We start from the raw sequence: 21277 nt of genomic DNA, 5'->3' as shown, positions 1-21277 counted from the left end.
ATATTTCACTGATTATGCTGTAAATATGAATGAGAGAACTAAAATGTAGTTAATGGAAGCTTAAGAGAGGGTACAAGAAATGACTGCTCCTGAGATCGATTGTACATCATGGTGACTATAGTTAGTAGCAATATATTGCATACTTTTAAATTGCTAGCAGAGTGGATTTTGGATGTTACTACAAAAAAAGTATGTGAGGTAATGCATATGTTAATTAGCTTGATTTAGCCATTCCATGATGTAAACATATATGAAAACATCATGGTGTGCAAGATAAATACATATACATTTCATTTGTCAATTAAAAAACAAAAAGAAGATTGGGTGCAATGGCTCACTGCCCATAATACCAGCACTTCGGGAGGCCAAAGTAGTAGGCAGATCACTTGAGATCAGGTACTGGCAATGCCATTTCAAAACATTTGACTGTAAAATTTAAATTTATCATAAACTGAATTTCCTGATTATTTGTCAAATAATATTTGGTCAAATTTATTTTACTCTTAGGAATTTCTGTCACTAGTGCATAAAATATTATTTCTCCAAAGTTTTGCCAGATAACATGTAATAACTGGGGAGAATGAATCTGTAATCCTGGAAGTCTAATGGAATAAACTTGTTTGTGACAGTTTCTTAATCAATCTTAAGAAAATGATTTTTCACCTGATATCTTATTGCTTTCAGTATTTGAAATAATTCTTCCCCCTCAAGTTATTCAGTAAAATCATAACCCAAGAGTATTAGCCACACTTGTAGTTTCCAATAGCACCTGCACCACCACTGGCTAGCTCTGGAAGAGTACATTATGACAGTCAGAAAAACACAGATGCAGACATATGAGAAATATTAAATAATAAATTTTATTTTTTTCCAAACAGACAAAGGCAAGATCATTAATATAAATGAAAAATAATACATTAACATGTGTAATAGTAAAAACAAGTCATTATATATTTAGTATTTCTAGTACACATAGGTATCCTATAGCTGAATTGATTTCATATTAATGAATAATTTGCATATGCATAATCATTTTCCAAGAAATCATTAAAAGGAGCTTTAAATACCTATGCTTATTGAATGACAATGCAACATGTAGTCTTCGGTAGTGACATTAACATCATACTATCATGGGTTACTTTGCTTCATCAGTATGAATTATTTATAGAATAGAATACTGCTTTTAAGCTATTCAAAATATGCAGCATCTCTTGGCTCTGTCTTATTTACTAAATCAAGATAGTAACTTGCATTTAATTATCTTTTATTGTTTTATTACCTATCTTGCAAATAATGCTACCTTCCATATTCTACCTACATAACAGTAGCATCATTCATGCATTCATAGTTAAAGCAGTATAAAAGAACATCATTTAATTTTTAATAATTTATTTAAAATGTTTAATATTTAAAGTATAAAGAAATATAAGCAATTGTCAAACTCATTAAATGTAACTAAAATGAAAGCTGCAAGAAAATGTTGATGAGAACATAGATTGTTCTACTTATCTATTGTGAGACCTCACACAATAACGTGTTTATTCATTTTCTCTTTCAGCCTTTATTTTAGAACCATGTGAGGATTTGTTACAAAGGTATATTGCATGATGCTGAGGTTAGAAGTACAAATGAATCCATCACCCATGTAGTGAGCATAATATCCAACAGGTAGTTTGTTCAACATTTATCTGTCCCCATGTCTCCTTCCTCTTGTATTTCCCAGTGTTTATTGTTCCCACTTTTATGACCATGTGTACCCAGTGTTTACCTCCCACTTATAAGTGAGACCGCGTGGCATTTAGTTTTCTGTTTCTGCATTATTCACTTAGGATAATGGTTTCTAGCTGTGTATACGTTGTTCCAAATAACATGATTTGTTCTTTTTTATGGATGTGTGGCATACCATGCATATATGTACCACATTTTCTTTATCCAGTCCACCAATTATGGGCATCAAGGATGATTCCAGTTTTCTTGCTATTGTGAATAGTGCTGGGCTGAACATACAGTTCATGTATCTTTTCGTTTCACTGACGTTTTGTTTCAATTTTTGCATCTCAATTTCATTCAGTTCTGCTCTATTGTGGTCATTTCTTGTTTGCCACTAGCTGTGGGTTTCATTTGTTTCTTTCTTTCCAGTTCCTCTGGGTGTGACCATAGATTGTTAATTTGAGATCTTTCTAACTTCTTGATGTAGGCATCTAACACTAATAGACTTTCCTCGTAACAATATTTAGCTGCATTCCAAAGATTTTGGTATGTTATCTCTCTATCAATTACAAGGATGTTTTTTATTTATGTCTTAATTGTTTACCCCAAAGTTAGTCAGGAAGAAGTTGTTTAATTTCCATGCAATTGTGTGGTTTTGAGACATCTTCTTGGTATCTACATATCTACATATCACCACAACCAAGATGGAAATTACACTGAGCTTAAAATATGAGTATTTACTCTTTATAAATTATATAAAATAATGGCTTTTTCTCCCCAGGATGAAGAAAATACTTAAGCAACTAAAATTTCTAATTGGATTATTATTACTAGAGATACTATGATTTAAATAAAGGGTTGTAATTTGTATTTAAAAGGGGGACATCAGCTATATTTATTAATGTTATTATGATGAATTTTAAAATAACAGGACATGCATGGGAAATGCCACAATGGATTTGTTGCTTGCCTACAAAAGTCACAAAGGACAACACCTGCTTTGTGGTCAACATCTTGAAATATGTATCAAAAAATGACAAGTTTCTCTTTACTTAAGTTTCTTTTTTAAAATCTCTTATAGGGACCCATTTTGAAAAAAAGAAAAGTCTTGATTGATAAAAGAAACTCTACCATTAGCCTTGATCACTCTGTTTATGAAAAATAATACAATAAGCACACACAGACACACATACACACATACACACAGAGAGACAGAGAAAGAGAGAAATCATTAAGCAATACCAAGAAGACACATAACATTTTCTTGAAAAATGTCATAAAAGAAATAATCTGTAGTTTTTTCAGAATCAGGTAATTTTATGAAATTTATCTTGAACAGAGATATTGCTTCTTATTTCCATTTGGAATTGACTAGTTCTCAAATTGGTATTTTATTTCAAATACAAATTGAAGACTAAAGTATTAAAACAAACATTTATAAACATTTTGATGGTTAGTCGTTTATACAAAACATCCATATAATTGACTACTTTGTTTTTCTCTTAGAATAATTTTAATACTAGATTCAGATGCAATGGTAATAAGTCTGCTGTCTGACTTTTTAAAAGCCTGTTTCTAACTCAGAGACAATTATAATTGCCTAAACATCATCTGCCACATCAGATAATATGAACAATTTTTTTAAAAAAAACCCTGTCTTTCTCTATATAGTCATACATAGTCATGTTGTCATGTTCAAAGGATCATAATCAATAAACCAATTCGAAACTAGCTTTTAAATCATCTAAAATATACAAAATCAAATTGAAATACAAGTACATATGGATTATTTTGATTTGTGTGACAGTGTCTTTGTCAGAACTCATGAAAATGAGCAGTTTAAATTGTCTTTTAGTAAATGATCAGTTTAATTATACCAAGACATTTTCAGGCTCATTTCTTATTATATGTTCTGACAAGAGACACAGTGATCTGTCAGCCTGAGAGGTTGATTTTTGTTTTGGGTAGATACTTCAGGAAAGGAATTAGCAAAAGAAGTATAAATGCAAAAAATATATATTGAAAAATGGAGAATTGCCTCAATATAAAGAAACCTTTGTAACAGAGGATTAAGAAGGGAAATTGATGAGAAAAACCAATACAACTAAAAAGATACATGTTTATAGCAGATGCCATGTTCAGATTAGTATAGTTGATGGCAACATATCATTCTTGAATTATTTATTAAGGGTCATTTTCTTAACCTTTCTGAAATTTAAAGTTTCTTATCATTGTAGGAGTATTCAAAGAGTATTGCTCAAGGAAGGATAGCCAGAACATTTCACTGTCCTTGTTAACTTTTTATTTTGAAATAATTACATGGACTCAAAGGAAATTGAAAAAAAAAAAAAAAAAAAGGGCACAGAGAGGTCCCATGCAACCCTTCACCTAGTTCAGCAAAATAGTAGAAATTTACATAATGATAGTAAAAATTTCAAAAACAGAGAAAAAGCATAAAAACCATCTATGGAGCTCATTCAGATTTTACTAGTTTTATATGCAATTGTGTGTGTGTTTGTGTGTGTGTGTGGTTCTATGCGATTTTATCACGTGTGGATTAAGTTTAACAATTACCATAACGGATATATAGAAACATGACAACAAGACTCTTTTAAGCTATGGCTTTACACTAACATTCCTTTCTAGTCTTCATCTTAATTCCCGAGAGCTATTTTTTTTCCTTTTTTCTTTTTCTTAGAGACTCACTCTGTTACTCAGGCTGGAGTGCAGTGGCACGATCTTGGCTCACTGCAACCTCTGCCTCCTGGGTTCAAGTGTTTATCCTGCCTCAGCCTCCTGAGTAGCTGGGATTACTGGCGCATGCCACCATGCCTGGCAAATTTTGTATTTTTAGCAGAGACGAGGTTTTGCCAAGTTAACCAGGCCGGTCTTGAACTCCTCACCTCAGGTGATCCACCCGCTTTGGCCTCCCAAAATGCCATTGCTCACGGCTAGAGCAACTATTAATCATTATAATTTTGCTATTTAAAGAATATTATAGAAATGGACCTATATGTATTAGGTTGGTGTACCAATCTATTTAACCTTTAGGAATTAGCTTTTAGAATTCATCATATTTCCTAATGATCTATTTCAGTTATTGCATGCCAATAGTTTATTTACTTTTATAGCTGAATATTTCTGTGGTATGAAGGTATCATAGGTTGGTTAACCATTATCTGTTAAAGAATATTTGGGATATCTGGTTTTAAGCAATTTTAAACAAAACTGCTATGAACATTCATGTTCAGGTTTTTGTGTAAACATTGTTTTATTTCTCTATGATAAATGATCAAAATAAAATTTTGATTCATATGGTAAGTGTAGGCTTATTTTTTAAGAAATTGCTAAACTATTTCTAGAATAACTATATAATTTTACAAATTCACCCAAAACAATGTAGAAGTGATCTGTGTTTATCTTCATCCTGATAAGTGTTTTGTGTTATAACTATTGTTTTTATTATAGCCATTCTGCTAGGTATGCAGTAATATTGTGGTTTTAATTTGCCTTTCTCTACTAGTTAATGAGGTTGAAAAATTTCCCTAATTTTCCACTAGAATATTCTTTTTAATGAAATGTCTATTCATTTAATTTTCCCAATTTCTAAGTAAATTGTTTATAGTTCTTCCTGTTGAATTTTGAGAATTTGTTGTATACTCTAATTACAAGGTCTTTTTCAGGTATGTAGTTTGCATGTATTTTATCTGAGACTATAGACTATTTTTTATTTTCTTTACTGTGTCATTTGCATAGCAAAAGTATTTACTTTAGATGTATACAATTTATTATGTTCTTATTATACAGATGATGCTTTCAGCACTAAGTCTAATAATTTTTTTCTATTCCTGCATCCTAAAGTCCTAGATTTTCCCATGTATTTTTCCCTAAAATTTTATAGTTTTATATTTTAATTTCATTCTATGATTCATTTTGAATTAATTTTTGTACTAGGTGTGATGTCCAGGTCTTTCCATATCATTTGTTGAAAAGCCTGTCTTTCCCCCACTAAACTGCATTTGCATCTTTGTCAAAACTTAGCTGGGCAAACTTGTGTTATTTGCATGTGGTTTCTCCATTCTGTTCTATTGATCTTCATTAACACCACACTGCCTTGATTAGAGTTACTATATAGTACTAAACATTAATATCCGAAAGAGCAGTTTCTCCCTTTTCATTCTTGCTTTTCAGTACTATTTTAGATATAATATATCCTGTGACTTTTTCAAATAAATTTAAGATAAGCTTATCTATTATCTACAAAATCCTTGCTGGGATTTGACAGGATTTAGAGTAATCCTATAAATCAATGTTTTAAAATTGACATATGTACTATGTTTAACCTTCCAGTGCTTTAACATTGTATGTCTGTCCTTTTATTTATTTATTTTCATTTACATTTTTAAAATTTCAACTTTTAACTTCAGAAGAACATGTGCAGGTTTCTTACATGGATATACTGCATGACACTGAAGTTTTGAGTATGAATGATCTTGTTGCCCAGGTAGCAAGCATAATACCCAATAGGTAGCTTTTCAACCCTCACCCTTATCCTTCTCCTTCCCTTCTATTAGGCCCCAGTGTCTATTGTTGCATTTTTATGTCCATGAGTACCAATGGTTAGCTCTCACTTAAAGGGAGAATATGTGGTATTCGGTTTTTCTATTCTTACCTTAGTTCACCTAGGAAAATGGCCTGAAGCTGAGCCCATGCTGCTGCAAAGAACACAATTTTATTCTTCTTTTATGGTAGTATTGGTATTCCATGGTGTGTATGTACCACATTTTCATTATTCATTCCACCATTGATGGGCATGTAGGTTGATTCCGTGTCTTTGCTATTGTGAATAGTGCTGCAGTGAATATACGACTGCATGTGTCTCTTTGGGAGAACAATTTATATTCTTTTGAGTATACACCCAATAATGGGATTGCTGGTCAAATAGTAGTTCTGTTTAAAGTTCTTTGAGAAATCTCCACACTGCTTTCTACAGTGGCTAAACTAATTTACATTCCCACCAACATTGTATGACCATTTCCTTTTCTCAGTGACCTCCTCAACATCAATTATTTTTTTTACTTTTTAATAATGCCCATTCTGACTAGTGTGAGGTGGTATCCCATTATGATTTTGATTTGCATTTCTCTAATGATTAGTGATATTGAGCTTTTTTTTTTTTCATGAATTTGTTGGCCACTTGTATGTCTTCTTTTGAAAAGTGTTTGTTCATGTCCTTTGCTCACTTTTTTTTTTTTTTTTTTTTTTTTTTTTTTTTTTTTTTTTTGAGACAGAGTCTCCCTCTGTTGCCCAGGCTGGAGTGCAGTGGCGCAATCTCCGCTCATTGCAAGCTCCGCCTCCTGGGTTCACACCGTTCTCCTGCCTCAGTCTCAGCCTCCCGGGTAGCTGGGACTACAGGGGCCCGGCTAATTTTTTGTATTTTTAGTAAAGACAGGTTTCACCATGTTAGCGAGGATGGTCTCCATCTCCTGACTTCGTGATCTGCACACCTCGGCCTCCCAAAGTGCTATGATTACAGGCATGAGCCACCGCGCCCGGCCCCTTTGCCCACTTTTTAAATGGGCTTGTTTTTTTTATCTCGTAAATTTGTTTTAGTTCTCATTCTGTAGATTGTCTGTTTACTCGGTTCATAATTTCTTTTGCTGTCCAGAAGCTCTTTAGTTTAATTAGGTCTCACTTGTCAATTTTTGTTTTTGTTGCAATTGCTTTTGAGGACTAAATCATTTGCCAAGGTTAATGTACAGAATGGTATTTCCGAGGTTTTCTTCTGTAATTTTTACAGTTTTCGGTGTTACAAGTCTTCAATGAATCTTGTGTTAATTTTTGCATATGGTGAAAAGTGGGGGTGTAGTTGTATTTTTCTGCATATGGCTAACCAGTTAAACCAGCACTATTTATTGAACAGGAATTTCTTTTCTCATTGTTATTTTAGTCAAGTTGGTAAGTCAGATTATTGTAGGTGTGCCCCTTTATCTGAGTTCTCTATTCTGTTTTATTGGTATATGTGTCTGTTTTTGTACCAGAGTCATGGCGGTTTTGTGTACTGTAGCTTTGTAGTGTAGTGTGAAGTCAGGTAATGTAATGTCGCTGGCTTTCCTCTTTTTGCTTAGAACTGATTTGTTTATTCAGGTTCTGTTTTGGTTCCATACAAATTTTAGAATAGTTTCTTCTAGTTTTCTAAAAAATGATGTTGGTAGTTTGTGATAGTGTTGAGTCTGTAGATTGTTTGGGCAATATGACCATTTAACTGTATTGATTCTACTAATCTATAACCATAGAATGCTTTTTCTATTTATTTATGTCATCTTTAGGATATTTTAGGTATAGAATTATATCAGTGAAGAGAGATAGTTTGACATCTTCTTTTCTTATTTGTATACCTTTTATTTATTTCTCTTGCCTGATTGTTGTAGGTAGAGTTTACAATAATAATGTTGGGTAGGGAGTGGTGAGAGTGGGCATCCTTGTCTTGCTCTTGTTCTCAAGGGGAATGCTTCCAGCTTTTGCCTGTTCCATATGATGTTGGCTATGGGTGTGTCATAGATGACTCTTATTTTGAGTTGTGTTCCTTCGATGTATAGATTGTTGACAGTTTTTATATTGCTGATGAACATAGATGCAAAAATCTTTAGCAAAATACAGTGTATAGTAAATTGAATCCAGTAGCACATCAGAAAGTTAGTAAGTTAATTTACCACCATCACATTGGCTTTATTCCTGCGATTCAAGGTTGGTTCAACATACAAAAATCAGTAAATGTGATTCACTACATAAACAGAATTTAAAACAAAAACCACTTGATCATACCAATAGATGCAAAAAAATCCTTCATTGCAATTCTCCTTTTATTTAAGATTCATTTTCTTTCTTTCATAAGTATTCTGACATTTTCAGCATATAGGCTTATACATGTTTTGTTAAATGTATACCAACACTTTTTATTTTATTTGGTGTGAATGTAAATGGTATTGCATTTTGAATCCATGTTTCTATATTCAACTTGCATGTATAAAATTGTGAATGATTTTTATTTGTTGATTCTATTACCTTGTTGAACTCTAGTAAAAATTTTGTTTTTATTTTGTAAATCATTTATAATTTTCTATGTCAACATCATGTCATCTCCATATAAAGACAGCTTAATTTCTTCCTTTCTCATCTGTTTGTCTTTTATATGTTTTACTTTGCTCAGTATAATAACTAGAACTCCCAATACTTGTTGAATAAGAGTGGCAAGAGTGGGCATCTTTACCTTTTTTCTGGTCTTAGAAGAAAAACATTTTCTTTCACTATTATGTATAACATTAGCAGCAAATTTTTTATAGATATCCATTATCTGTCTTAGATAACTTTTCATTATTTGCTAAGAGCTTTTGTTTTATATAAGGTTGAATTTTGTCAAATGCTGTCTGTGTATCTATGCTATGGAAAGTTACATGTTCCATGATTTTTCTTTGTTATCTTGTCGATATGATGGATCACATTAATTGATTTTCAAATGTTGAACAATTCTTGCATACCTGAAATAAATTCCATTTAGATATAGTGTGTAATTCTTTTGATACATTGATAATAAATATGATTTTTAGAAATCATATTTTTAGAATTTATGTTTTTATATTTATATTCTTTTAATGTATATTTATATTTTTATAATCATAATTTTTAGAAATGTTTTAGAAATATAAATTTTTAGAAAACATTGTGTAAGAGATTGTGTTAATTCTTTAAGTGTTTGATGGAATGCTCAAATGAAATCGTCTGGACATGGAGAGTTCTTTTGAGGATATTTTAAATTATGATTTCCATTTTTAATACTTACGAGGATATTAATATGATCTACTTCATCTTGGTTTAATTTCGCCAGTTTGTGATTTTAGAGAAATTGGTCTTTTTTTTCTATTTTGTGAAATATATAAATGTAAGGTTGCTCGCATTATCTTTCTAATGACTGTAGGATCTGTAGTAATCCCTTATTTTTATTATCACCAGCTTTATTTTAAATTTCAGCTTTTATTTGAGATAGAAAGGATACATGTGGCAGATTTGTTACATGGGAATACTGTATGATGCAGAGGTTTAGGGTATGGGTCCCACCATGCTGAGAGTGAGCATAGTACACAGTAGGTAGGTTTTTAACTTTTCTAAGCCCTCCACCCTCAAGTAGTGCTCAGTATCTATTATTCCTGTATTTATGTTCATGTGTGCTCAATGCTTAACTCCCACTTATAAGTGAGGACATGTGATTTTGGGGTTACTGTTTTTCCATCAATTTGCTTAGGATTATGGCCTCTAGCTTCATCCATGTTGCTGCAAAGGCCATAATTTTGTTCTTTATTATGACTGCATATTATTCCATGGTGTATATACGCCATATTGTTTTTATCCAATTTGTCATTGATGGGCACCTAGGTTGATGCAATGTCTTTCCTATTGTGAAGAGTGCAGTAATTAACAGAAGAGTGCTTGAGTCTTTTTGGTAGAATGATTTATTTTCTCTTGCGTATATACACAGTAATGGGATTGCTGGGTCAAATGACAGCTCTATTTTAAGTTCTTTGACAAATCACCAGACTGCTTTCCACAGTTGCTGAACTAATTTACATTCCCACCAACAGTGTATAAGCATTCCCTTTTCTCTGCAGCACTGCCAGCACCTGTCGTTTTTTTACTTTTTAGTAATAGCCAATCAGTCTAGCGTGAGGTGGTATACCATTATGCTTCTAATTTTCATTTCTCTGGTGATTAGTGATACTCAGCAATTTTTTTCATGTTTGCTGGTCACCTCTTTGTCTTCTTTTGAGAAGTGTCTGTTCATGTCCTTTTTTTCATGTTTCAATAGGATTTGTTTTCTTGTTGATTTGTTTAAGTTCCCTATATATTCTAGAGATTAGGCCTTTGTTGGATGCATAGCTTGCAAATATCTTCTCCCATTCTGTAAGTTGTCTGCTCTGTTGATAGTTTTTTTTTACTGTGCAGAATCTCTTTAGTTTAGTTAGGTCTTGCTTGTCAATTTTTGTTTTTGCTGCAGTTGTTTTTGGAGACAGTCAAAAATTATTTGCCAAGGCCAATGTCAAGATTCGCATTTCCTAGGTTGTCTTCAAGGATTTTTATACTTTGAGTTCTTACATTGAAATGTTTATTCCATTTTGAGATAATTTTTGTATATAGTGAATGGTAGGAATTATTTTATCATATACAAAAATTAGTCCTAGCTTCAATTAATTGATCCTAGCTTCAATCTCCTACATATGGTCAGTTATCCCAGCACTATTCATTGAATAGGAAGCCCTTTCCCCATTGCTTGTTTTCATCGGCTTTGTCAAAGATCAAATAGTTATAGTTGTGTGTCTTTATTTCTGAATTTTCTATTCTGTTCCATGGGTTTATGTGTCTGTTTTTGTATCAGTGCCAAACTGTTTTGATTACTGTGTCTTTATATTATAGTTTGAAGTTGGGTAGCGTGATGCCTTTTTGGTTTTATTCTTTTTGTGGATTGCTTTGGCTATTTGGGCTCTTTTTTGGTTCCACATGAATTTTAGAATAGTTTTTTTTTTTTTTTTCCTAATTCTGTGAAGAATGATGTTGGCAGGTTGACAAGAATAGCACTAAAACTATAAATTGCTTTGGGCAGTATAGCTACTTTAACAATATTGATTCTTTTAATCCATGACTGATATGGTTTGGCGGTATCCCCACCCAAATCTCATCCTGCACTGTAGTTTCCATAATCCCCACATGTTGTCAGAGGAACCCAGTAGAAGGTAATAGAATCATGGAGGCAGTTATCTCTACGCTGTTCTTGTAATAGTGAGTTCTCAGGAGATCTGATGGTTTTATAAGGGGTTTTTCTTTTGCTTCGCTCTGCACTTCTTGCTGCTGCCATGTGAAGAAGGACGTGTTTGCTTCCCCTTCTGCCATGATTCTGTTTCCTGAAGCCTCCCCAGCCCTGCAGAACTGTGAGTCAATGAAAGCTCTTTCCTTTATAAATTATCCAGTCCCAGGTATGTCCTCATTAGTAGCATGAGAATGGACTAATACAGTGACCATGAAATGCTTTTCCATTTATTTTTATTGTCTCTAATTTCTTTCAGCAGTGTTTTTTAAATTCTCCTTATAGAGATATTTTTTACCTTTTGGTTAGCTGTATTCTTAGGTATAGTATTTTCTTTGTAGTACTATAAGTAGAATTGTGTTCTTTATTGCACTCACAGTCCGGAGGTTGTTGATGTGTAGGAATGCTACTGATTTTCACGCATTGATTTTGTATCCTGAAACTTTCCTAAAGTCACTTATCAATTCTGGTAACCTTTTGACAGAGTCTTTAGAATGTTCCAGATACGTAATCATATCATCAGTAAAAATAGTTTGACTTCTTCTTTTCATTTTTGCATGTCTTTTATTTATTTCTCTTGCCTGGTTGCTCTGGCTATGACTTCCAGTACTACACTGAATAAAAATGGTGAGATCGAGCATCCTTATCTTATTCCAGTTCTCAAGGGGAATGGTTCCAACTTTGTCCATTCAGTATGATGTTGTCTATAGGTTTGTCATAGATGGCTCTTATTGTTGCAGAATTTTATGAAGTTTACTGAAATTTTTTGAAAAGTCACATGTTGTTTTGTTGATTTTCTATATTATTTTTATTTTCAATTTCATATCCTTCTGCTCTTATATTTAACATATTCTTCATGTCATTTGTTACTAGTTTATTTATTTATTTTCATTTTATTTTAGATTTGTGGGATACATGTGCATGTTTGTTAGATTCATACATCGTTTAATGGTGAGGATTGGACTACTAGTGTAGCTGTCACTCCAATATGAAACTATATATCTAAATATGTAATCTTTCAAACTTCACCCCCTCCCTCTGTCCCCAATTTGGAGTCCCCAGTGTGTTTTGTTCCCATATTTATGCCCATGTGCATTCATCATTTAGCTCTCATTTATAGTTGAGAATATGTGACATTTGATTTGATTTTCTGCTTATGAGTTAATTCATTTAGTTATATAACAGGTTCCAGCTCCATCCATATTACTGCAAAGGGCATGATTTCATTCTTTTATATGGCTACAAAATATTCTATGGTGTGTGTGTGTGTGTGTGTGTGTGTGTGTGTATATGTATATTTTCTTTACCCAATCAACCACTGATGGACACAGGTTGGTTCCATGACTTTGCTATTGTGAATAGTGCTGCAACAAACATATGAGTAAAGGTGTCTTTTTTATATAATGATTTCTTTTACTTTGGGTAAGTAGTGGTTCTACTGGACTGAATAGGAGTTCAGCATAAGGATTGAACTAATTTATATTTCCACCAACAGCGTATAAGCGTTTTTTTCTCTGTCTCCATGCCAAAATCTGTTGATTTTACTTTTAAATAATAACCATTCAGTCTGGTGTAAAGTGATTTCTCAGTGTGAATTAATTTGCATTTCTCTAGTGATTAGTGATGTTGAGCATTTTAAAGTATGTTCTGGGCCATTTGTATTTCTTCCTTTGAGAAATGTCTGTTCATGTCCTTTGCTCAGTTTTTCATGGAGTTGCTTTTCCTTGAGTTGTTTGAGTTTTTTAATATATTCTGTATATCAGTCATTTGTCAGAAGCATAATTTGCAAATATTTTCTCCCAATCTGTACGTTGTCTGTTTACCCTGTTAATAATTTCTTGTGCTGCATAGAAGCTTTTTAGTTTAATTATATTCTGTTTGTCTGGTTATGGTTTTGTTGCATTTGCATTTGGGTTCTTCATTACACATTGTTTGCCTAAGCCAATGTCCAAATAATTTTTCGTAAGTTTTCTTCCAGGAGTTTTATAGTTTCAGGACTCACGTTTAGGTGTTTAATCCATCTTCAGTTAATTTTTACCATGGTAAGAGATAGTAGTCAAGCTTCACTCTTCTTCATATAGCTAGCCAATTTTCCTCAAATCATTTATTAAATGTGGTATTCTTTTCCATTATTTTTGTCAGCTTTGTCAAACATCAGTTGGTTATTGGTATATGGCTTTATTTCTGGGTTCTCTGTTCTCTTCCATTGTTATATGTGTCCATTTTTGTACCATATCATGCTGTATTAGTTACTATTGCTTTTTATCATAATCTGAAGTCAGACAATGTGATGCCTCTGGCTCTGTTCTTTCTTCTTAGAATGACTTTGGCTATTCAGGCTTTTTATTTGTGGTTCCATATGAGCTTTAGGATTTTTTTTTCTGATTCTGTGAAAAATGACATTGGTGATTTGATGGGCATTGTGTTGAATCTATAGAATGCTTTGGGCACTATGGTTATTTTAATGATATTGATTCTCCCAATCCATTAGCATGGGATTTTTTTTTCCTTTTTTTTTTTTTTAATGTTCTACAGACTTTCTTCAGTATTTTATAATTTTCCTTGTAGAGATCATGCACCTCCTTGATTAAATGTATCCCTAGCTATTTTATTTTTGTATATGTGTATGTCTATTGTTGTTTTGTTTTACTTTGTTTTGTTTTGAGACAGAGTCTCACCCTGTTGCCAGGCTGGAGTGCAGTGGTGCAATCTCGGCTCACTGTAACCTCTGCCTCCTGGGTTCAAACAATTCTCCTGTCTCAGCCTCCTGAGTAGCTGGGACTACGGGAGAGTGCCACAACGCCCAGCTAATTTTTGTGTTTTTAGTAGAGATGGGGTTTCACCATATTGACCAGGATGGTCTGGAGCTCTTGAACTTGTGATTCACCCAACTCGGCCTCCCAAACTGCTGGGATTACAGGCATGAGCCACCTTGCCTAGCCTGAGTGTGTCTATTGTAAATTAGATTGAGTTACTGATTTTGCTCTCAGCTTGAATGTTACTGGTGTATAGAAATTCTGACTATTTGTGTACATTAATTTTTGTATCATTAGACTTTACTAAAATCATGTATCAAGTCTAGTCTAGAAGCCTTTGGAGGAATTCTTAAGATTTTCTAGATACACAATCATCTCATCAGTGAGCAGAGATCATTTGACTTATTCTTTTACAATTTGAGTGTCTTTTATTTCTTTCTCTTGCCTGATTGCTCTGGCTATGGCTTGTAGTATTATGTTGAGTAGGTGTAGTGAGAGTGGGCATCTTTATCTTTTTCCAGTTCTTAAGAGAAATGTTTTTAACTTTTTACCATTCAGTATGATGTTGCCTATGGGGTTGTTAACATATGTCTCTTATTATTTTGTAGTATGTTCCTTTAATTTCTAGTCTGCTGAGGGTTTTTACCTTAGGTAGATATTGGAGTTTACAAAAAACTTTTTTGCATCTACTGTGATTATCTTTTGGTTTTGCACTTAGTTCTATTTATATGATAAATCAGATTTGTTGATTTACATATGTTAGAACAACCTTGCATCATCGAAATAAAGCCCACTTTATCATCGGAATTATCTTTCTGATGTGCTGTTGTATTTGGTATGCTAGGATTATGTTAAGAATTTCGCTAAAAGGAAAGTTTATAGCATAAATGCCTACATCAAAAGGACAGAAAATTTTTCAAATGAAGAAATTAATCTTACACTTCAAGGTATGAGAAAAATAAAAACAAACCAAACCCCAATCTAGCAGAAGAAAAAGATGACAACTAAATGAGTTTGAGACCAGGGAAAAAAATAACACAAAGGGTCAATGAAATTAAAAGTTGGTTCTTTGAAAGGATAAACAAAATTTACAGACTGCTAGCAAGATTAACCAAAAGAAAAAGATTTTAATAAGCACAATCGGAAACGACAAAGATAATGTTACCACTGATACCACAGAAATACAAAAGATCATGAGAGACTGCTGTGAACACATATGTGCACACAAGCTAGAAAACCTAGAGGAACTGGATAAATTCCTGGAAATAAATAACCTCTGAAGATTGAACCAGGAAGAAATAGAAATCCTGATCAGATGAATAACAAGTAATTAAATCAAATTAGTAGTAAAAAATATTTTAACACAAAAGCAAAGAAGCAGACAGATTCATAGCTGAATTTTTCCAGACATACATAGAAATGCTGGTATCGGTATTAATTCAACTGTTCCAAAAATTCAAATAGGAGGAATCTCTCCCTTATATAGTCTGAAAATCCAGTATCACCCTGATACATAAATCAGACAAGGGTACAACAAAAGAGGAAACCTGCAGGCCAATATCTCTGATGAATATACACACTTTTGGTTTATTTTGCTCTTTTTTAAAAAATTTCTTGGTGTTGAAACTTAGATTATTTACTTAAAACTTCTCTTTATTTTCAGTGTAAGCTTTTAGGGCTATAAACTTTACTCTTGCTATGATTTTTCCAAAATATCAAATATTTTTACATGTGGTTTTGATTTTGATCCAGTTCCATATTATTCTATTTTCTAAGACTTTCTCTTGAACCGATAACCCATAGATTATTGAGAAATGTGTTAATTTCTACATATTTAGAGATGTCTCCCATTATCTTTCTGTTATTTAAGTTTTTAGTTTGACTACAATAAAATCAGGGAAAACACAGTATGATTTTAGATTTTTTAAAATTTGTGGAAACATATTTTACAGCCTTGAATATTATCTATCTTGGTGAATGCTCCTTGAGCACTTGAAAAAAAAAAAATGTGTGGTGTTCTCTATATGCCAATTATAAGCCGTTGGTTGATTGTGCTCTTCAGATCTATTTTCATGTTAATTTGCTTTCTAATAGCTCTATCAGTTTCTGAAATGAAGTGTTAACTCTAATTCTGTGTTTGTCTATTTTTTTCTTTCCAGCATTATTGAATAGTTTTCATATATAGTAACATTCTGAGTGTTTATACATACACATTTAGGATTCTTATCTCTTCTGGGATTCTTTTATCAATATATATAATATCCCTCTTTATCTCTAGTAATTTTCTGTTCTCTAAAATCAATTTCATCAAAAATCTAGCCACCCCTGATTTTCTGTTAATTAGAGTTTGGTTTTACTTTTTCAATCATTTTACTTTTAAACTACTTGTATGTGATTTTGAAGTGAAGTTCTTGTTAATAGCATATAGATGACTCATGTTTTTGCATCCAATTTGTAAATATCTATTTTTTAATTGATAGACTATATTAAGGTAACTATTCAGATATTAGGACTTAATCTGACATTTCATTTTTTTTTTCTGTTGTTCCCTCTCTCGTTCTGTTTATCTTTTCTTGACTTGCTGTGTGTTACTCAGCAATTTTTTGAATAACGTTTTGTTTTACATATAGTTTTTTAGTACATTGCTGTGTCACATTTCCTTAGTGTTTGCTATAGATACAATATATATTATACCACAGTCAGTGATGTCAACATTTTATCACTTAAAGTGTAGAAATAATATTTCTATTTAGGTCTCTTTACCTCTACCAATTTTCAAACCTACTTGTTTAAGTCTTTCCTCTAAATATGTTGAGTACCATATCAGATGTTATAATATTTTCTTCAATGATCTGATATGAATTTATACCTGATAGGAGAATGCAAGTACATTATATTTAACTTTACCCATATGTTATTTTTCCTTCCTTTCTGAATTTTCAAACTCTACTCTCCTGCCTTTTTTATTTATGTTTTTAAAAAATTTACTTTAGCCATTCTTTAAGATTTAGTCAGCTAGCAATAAATTCACTTATTGTTTCTTGTCGGAGACTGTTTTTCTTCCATCTTTATTCCTAAGGGATATATTCACTGGATGTAGATTTAAAATTGAGTATTTTTTCTTTCAGCAGTTGAAAAATATGCTACTTCTAGCATCCATGGTTACATATGAGAAATCTTCTGTTATTCAAGTTGACATTCCATTTTAGATAATGCATGTCTTCTCTCTTAATATACATATTAAGACTATACACACACCTATTTGTCTCTAATTTTCAGAGGTTTTTTATGATATGTCTTGACAGAGACTTATTTTGGTTTATCCTACTTGTTATTTGCTCAGCTTCTTAGAAATATAGGTTTAAGCCTTTTGCCAAATTTGGGAAATTTTCTGTCCTATGTTTATTTTCAGCACTCACTCCTTTCCCTCTCCTCTGGAGCACCAATGCTTTGCAAGCTAGATGTTGCTTTTTGTCTGATTTGTATATGAGGATTCTTTTCATTTTTTAACTGTCTATTTTCCCTGTGTTGTCAGATTGGGAAATTTTTATTCAATTGTCTTCAAATTCACCGATTATTTCTTCTGTCATCTGCAATCATTGAGCTATTCAGTGCCATTTTCATTTTGGTTATTGTAGTTCTATAATTAGGATTTCCGTACATATTTTTTCTTTTGCTGACTTCTACTTTTTTTTGCTTCATTAGTATTTATAATCATTCTTTATCAGTGGTATGTTAGATTTTTTTTTTTTTTTTTACTTTTATTTTAAGTTCTGGGGTACAAGTGCAAGTTTGTTACATAGGTAAACTTGTCATGGGGGTTTATATTATAGATTATTTTATCACCCAAGTATTAAGGTTAGTACCTATTAGTTGGTTTTCTTGATCCTCTCACTCCTCCTACCCTCCACCCTCCAAAAGATCCCAGTGTGTGTTCCACTCTATGTGTTCATGTGTTCTCATCATTTAGTTCCCACTTATAAGTAAGAACGTGTGATATTTGGTTTTGGATTGTTGTGTTAGTTGGCTAAGGATAATGGCTCAACATCACTGACTACTAGAAAACTCCAAATCAAAACCACAATGAGATATTCATCTCACATCAGTCAGAATGGCTATTATTAAAAAATCCAAAAAATAAAAATAAAAAACAGATGCTGATGAGATTGTGAAGAAAAAGGTACACTTATACACTTTTAGTAGGAGTGTGAATTAGTTTAGCCATTGTGAAAGACAGTGTGGTGATTCCTCAAAAATCTAAAAACAGAAATACCATTTGACCCAGCAATTCCTTTACTAGGTATATACCCAAAGGAATATAAATTATTCTGTTACAAAGACATATGCACACATATGTTCACTGCAGCACTATTCACAATAGCAAAGACATGGAATCAACCTAAATGCCCATCAATGATTGACCGCATACAGAAAATGTGGTACATATTCACCATGGAATACTATGCAGCCATAAAAAAGAATGAGATAATGTTCTTTGAAGAGACATGCATGGAGTTCATATCATTTTTAAATAATTTCTATATCTGAGTTATCCCATTGTCATTTTCTGCCAATTTTTTTTGATTCAAGTTATGTAATTTTCCTGTTTTTTGATATAATCATTGACTTTTGTTTTCTGGACAGTTTAAGATTATGTTACAATACTCCTATAGTACTCTTCAATATGATGTGACTTGACAGATTTATTTTGGTTTATCCTGTTTGTGATTTGCTCAGGTTCTTAAAACTACAGGTGTAAGCATTTTGCCAAATTAGGGAAATTTTTGTCCTATATTTATTTTCAACACTCACCCCTTTCCCTCTCCGCTGGGCATCAATGCTACTTGACCTTTATTTTTAGCAAGCAGTGACCTTACTTGGGTGTAGCATACAGGTCTAGTTGTGAGTGAATGTTTAACTCTCAAAATGACCTGCTAGCACCACCCCAGCAAAAGGGGAGCACTGAAACATACTGCATCATCACACATGGGTGGGACATAGGTCAACTCTTTCCTTAGCCCCACAAACAGTTTTTGGGTAAAAACAGACTTCTAACTCACACATTATTGCTACCTTACCTCTGTATTGGGGTGTAAACTCAGTTTCTCTACCGAGATATGCTAACACAAGGTCAAAGAGAAACAAGGCCAATTTGCACTACCCCATTTCTTCAAGTGTGTGTGAAAGAGAGAGGAAGAGAAAGAAAAAATAAGAGAGAAAGATAACGTTTTTTCACTAATATAGTTTAGAAGGAGTCTTTTGTATGAAATTTGACAAGGGAAAGTGGATAGTGAGCCAGTAGTTTCAAAAGACAGAGAGGAGTACATAAATACTAAACAAAATATATCAGTCCATTCTCACGCTGCTAATAAAGATGTAACCGAGACTGGGTACATCATTTTTTATATAAAGGAAAGAGGTTTAATTACCCCACAGTTCAGCATGGCTAGGGAAGCCTCAGGAAACTTACAATCATGGTGGAAGGGAAAGCAAACACGTCTTTTTTTCACATGGCAGCAGCAAGAAGAATGAGAGCCCAGTGAAGGGGGAAGCCCCCGAAACAATCATATCTCATGAGAACTAACTTGATACCATGAGAACAGCACAGAGGAAACTGCCCCCAGGATTCAATTATCTTCACCTGGTCCCTTCCTCGACATGTGAGGATTATGGGAACTACAATTCAAGATGAGATTTGGGTGAGTACATAGCCAAACCATATCACAAAGCAAAGAGAAACAATTAATAGTGAATTGGTTTCTAAAATGAGGAAAGACCAGTGAGGAACAAGAAACAATCTTCCTTTATATCAAACAATGAGTCTTTTCTATAAAGAAGGTATAAGGACTGAGACGATCAATTTTGATCCTAATAGTAAATTATTGACTGTATCATGTGCTAAGGAAACTATGTGCATGTAGGGGATGTCTGCATTTCTGACACATAGATGAAGATAGGCATATTCACTATTACTAAAATGTTGAACTGTTTATGTAAAATCCACCTAAACTAGGCACTAAAGTACTAAACATAGATTTGTTATACTATTCAGCAATCACACTTCTAGGTATTTTCCCAAGTGATTAAAAAACGTATGTCTGCACATGTGTTTACTCTGTTAATAATAGCTATATTCATAATCATCAAACACTGGAAGTAATTAATATTTATTTCAATAGATAAATAGATCAACTTTGGTATATCTCTATAATAGAATACTATTCTGCAATAAAAATGAGTGTTATCAAATCATACCAAAAAATGGGTCATAAATGCATACTGCTAACAGAAAGAAGTAAATCTGAAAAAGCAAACTACTTTATTTTTATAGTTATTTAATATTCTAGGAATGGAAAATAGAAAGAGGTTAGCAGATGAATAATTGCCAGCGTTCTCTTTTATGGGAAGGGTTCAAATAGATGGAGAAGATAGAATATTTTTAGGATGGTGGATTTATTGTGTATGACACCTTAATAGTAGATACTTAAGTCCATGAATTTGTCAAATCTTGTAGAGCTTTACAGGACAAAGACTAAATATTATTGCACGCAAGTTTTAAAATATCATCTTGAACATTGCAGAATCCTAATGGAATAAAGAACGGGATAAAAGAATCCAACTGCATTAGAAATATGTGAAAATACCTAACTGAAGTGTGCAGAGAAAAAATATGCTTATTAAGTTAAGTATGTTTTAAAATGAGTGAAATCTATGACTAAAGGCAAAAGGAATTGTACACAAGCACTGTAATTGAGTGGATAAAATTATTTCTGTGAAGCACAGTTTAACAGTTCTGAAACCACAGTGCACATATACTGGTATTGAATAATTAATAAATGAATGGCAGAGGAAACAGACAGAATTTTCATGCTGAAGTGATAGGTTACAAAAAAATAGAAGACCAGAATAATCCATGAGGTAATGAATTAAATGTGGAAACATCAGTATGCTTAGTTTA

Source organism: Chlorocebus sabaeus, chromosome 24 (genome assembly GCF_047675955.1).
Source record: "Chlorocebus sabaeus isolate Y175 chromosome 24, mChlSab1.0.hap1, whole genome shotgun sequence".
NCBI classification, from domain to species: domain Eukaryota; kingdom Metazoa; phylum Chordata; class Mammalia; order Primates; family Cercopithecidae; genus Chlorocebus; species Chlorocebus sabaeus.
The sequence above is the reverse complement of the archived record's forward strand: the minus strand, read 5'-3'. Positions refer to the sequence as shown.